The following is a 3,947-nucleotide window of genomic DNA, read 5'->3' as shown; positions in this document are numbered from 1 at the left end:
TCCCTTTTGAGGACTTTTATGAGCAATAAATATTTGAAGAAGTTTCATACAGTGATGGATCATATTAAGTCAGGTACTTATGTGTGGAAGAAGATGATCAATCATAGAGATGAGATTGAACATGAAATCTGGTGGAAGGTTCAACAAAGGAATTCATATTTCTGGTTTGATAATTGGTTAGGGTTGGGAGCTCTATATCACATCACTCCACCAGATTTTGTATCTGACCCAACTATTATTCTTGTAAAAGAAGCAGATGAGAAAGGAAATGGGATGAGAGATGCTAAAAGAGCTCTTTTACGAAGAAATGGCTAATCACATTGTGCAAAATATTAAACCTCCAGATGAGAATATGCAGGAAGATAAGGCATACTGGAAGTTGGACTCTAGAGGCAAGTTTACAGTAAGTTCTTCTTTTCAACTTCTAAGACAAAGAAGGGAATCTAGCATTCTTTATAAGCAAATGTGGTTGAAAGGACTGCCTATAGAGATTTCTTTCTTTATGTGGAAGTTTTGGAAATTCAAATTTCCTTTGGATGATAAGGTGACGAAATGAGGTCATCAATTCCCTGCCAGATTTTACTATTGCTAACATCCAGAAGTAGAGGATTTTTCCCATGTCTTCTTAAAATCACCAACTGCTCAGGCCATCTAGAAGTATTTTTGTAATCCAGTTGGGATAAATATTGATAATCTTCAGGTTACTCAAACAATCAATAGTTGGTGGGATATGCCTGGAAAGCCTTATGTCAAATGTATTTATCAAGATGTCCCTGCTATTATTATGTAACGACCCGTTAGGCCGTTTTGGTTGTTTTCTTGTTTTGCCTATTTTGCCCTTTTAAATCTGCCCCTTTACTTGTTTTGGATTGTTATATAGTGGGTGTGGTTGGCACAACTCCCGAGTTAGCTTAAGTTGGAAGGTTGCTAAGTTGAAGAATCTTTAATTATTTGTAACGACCCGTTTGGTTGTTATTGCATTTCTGTCCATTTTGACCCTTTTTCGAGCTTGGTTAGCTCGCTTTTGACCCGAGGGGATAGTTGATACACTTCCCGAGGTATCTAGATTTGATTCAGGCGACTTTTTATGAAATTTGGGCTTAAAGCGAAAAAGAGTTGACTCAAAGTTGACTTTTGGGTAGACGGACCTTTTTCAAAAATTTATCGATTCTGAGAGGTCCGAATGGTCGTTTAGAACTTATGTGTATGTATGGTTTAGTTCCCAATGCATCCAGATGCATTTTAGGACTTGAGTTACGAAGCTGGAAATAAGGTATCGGGGGTTGACTCGGTCAACGATACCTCCGTTAGAAATTCTGAGGCCACGAGTGCGTTCGTAGCATGTTTTTATGTGGGTCTGTATAGGTGGTTTGTGAGCAGATGACCTCGGGAGTTGGTCGGGATTTCGGTTGACACTTGGAAAAAACATTTAGGATGCAATTTGTGGTGTACGAGCCAAGCGGCACCGGTGTTGTCCCGACGGCACGCATCTTAACGGTGAGACGGGGCCGCTAGTCTATTTTTCCCACACCATCCCGGCGGTCTGGGAGAAAGCCGGGGCGGTGGCGCCGTGGCGCCCCCGATGCCGTCGTGGTGGTATCGGGCCTGTTATTTCATTAAGTGTGTACTAAAAAGCCCTTAGTCTGTCATTTATCACCATTTCAAAATTTGAGCTCTTGGGAACTATTCTAGAGAATTCTTAGAGAAGATTCTTGGTGGTAAGTCCTTCTAATCTCCTTTGCTAATTCATTATTCCTAATCATCTTAGAATCCCTTACCCTTGTTAATTCTTTAAGTGAAGAAGATAAAAGTGGGTTTAATGGATATTTCATCTAGGGTTCTAAATCAAGATTTATTGGTTGGGTTTATGCTAGATTATGATGTATCTAAAGTTGTTAATCATATATCTTCCATTATTAATGTTGAATCCTTGAATCTAAGAGTTAGGGTTTATACCTAAAATTGGGGGTTTTGCTTGAATTTCAAAATGGGGTAAATCTTTGAGTTAATTCAGCAATTAATTGATGGGTTTTGATCACCTAGTGTTTAATTTGATATTTTACCCCCGAGTTTCCCGTTTGTCCTTGTAGGGCCCGTTTCTCTAAATTCTAGGGTTGCTTTTGACCTATTTTGAATGATAGAAATATAAGTATCAATATTCATGATTTCTAATCTAGATTTCGAATATGCCTAAACTTCTTTGATCTTCAGGCTCAGCGGAAGGGAAAGGCAAAATAGCGATTGTTGGTGTTTGTTGTTCGGCCATCCAGGTAGGTTATGGCTTACCCTTTGTGAGACTTCATAAAGTGAAGCATATATTTAGATGATATTGTCGGAGACAGCATGTAAACCTTCGGGTATGAAGTTGGGTTGGATATTGTCTTAGGTTGGGCCTTGTTGTGTGTTTAGGGTTAGCCACCCCATTATGTTATGACTTGGTTGTTCCATTGTTGTTGGCTCGATGCCACGTGATGATAATATATATTAGGGACTGTTGTTACACATTGATTGTGATATGGTAGTACCTTACTTATTGATGTTGATATGAGAATAGAGTTCCGTATGACTTGTGTAGTCTTTCATGATATTATTGGCATACCATATTGGTACTTGTGATATTGATCTGATAATTGATGTTGATATGAAGATAGAGTTTCGTATGTCTCGTGTAGTCTATCATGCTATTGTTGGCGTACCCATGTTGGTACTTGTGATATTGATCTGATTATTGATGTTGACACATACATTGCATGCATTCTCATCCTTCATGATATACTGTTGATACACTGTTGGTACTTGATGAAACACTGTGATGAGCTGGGCTCGATTTTTTAAATAAGAGTGATATGAGAGTCCGATATCCGATGTTAGTCCCGAAATCATCGATTGAGTGAGTGCATGGACTCTGCGGGTCCCCCAAGGTGGTCCCGGTGAGAACCCTCTGAGGGCAAAGATTCGGAGTCTCGTCTGTCTGTTGGGCAAAGATCTGGGATGAGTGGTACTTAGACTTAGTGATTCACCTTGGGTTGTGCTACCGAGACATTAGGTATTCGAGCATACGTGTGTATGACATTGCATGGCATTGCATTTGCATTCATACATTATTGCATTACATTGCATCATGGATTATATTGAGATCATTTGGTGTTTTACTTGTGATGTTGGTTTCGGATTAGACATATTGAGACTAGCACATTTAGGTTTAGATGCTCTACTTAGGCGATGGCGTGTACTTAGTTCCGATTATGTTTGACTTATACTTATTGATTTATCTGTCTATCTTGCTTTATTGTCTGAATTATATTAGCTATACTTAGTCGGCCGATGATACTTACCGATCTTTGTGATTTTGTCGACCGCACTGATGCATTCTTTTATGAATACGAAATTCCGAGTTGGATCTACTTGTTTCTCGTGGGTAAAGTTGCTCGAGAATTGCTTCGAGTCTACGGGTGAGCACGAGATGTCCGCCGCCTTAAAGATTCTTTCTATTTATGTCTTATTTCCTATTCCAAGATATATTCGGACTTGATGTATCATTAATATTCCAGACTTGTAGATTTAGTTAGATGCTCTTGTATGACCAGACCAGATACTGGGGAGAATTTCATTTACTTCGGCATTTTCTTATTTAAATTATATTATAATTGTGAGACTTTTGCAATTTTACTTCTTTCGCTATTTTCTATTATTATTTATGAATGTTGAGTTAAGGGTTCGCCTACCGAGGTGAGAAAGGTACATGCCTGCACGACTTAGTGAAATTGGGTCGTGATAGTGTTAGGTTGACTTTAGGCATCATCGGGGGTATTTGTGCCATTTTGGGAATTTTATCGATTCCATTAGCTTCGGAACGTCGAATATAGGCTGTTTGAGTATTTGGTTCAGTTCCCGAGAGTCTTGGGAGCATTTTGGTCATTTGGTTGGAAAGTTGGTTTTTGCCCGTT

Source organism: Lycium ferocissimum, chromosome 5 (genome assembly GCF_029784015.1).
Source record: "Lycium ferocissimum isolate CSIRO_LF1 chromosome 5, AGI_CSIRO_Lferr_CH_V1, whole genome shotgun sequence".
In the NCBI taxonomy this organism is placed as follows: domain Eukaryota; kingdom Viridiplantae; phylum Streptophyta; class Magnoliopsida; order Solanales; family Solanaceae; genus Lycium; species Lycium ferocissimum.
The sequence above is the reverse complement of the archived record's forward strand: the minus strand, read 5'-3'. Positions refer to the sequence as shown.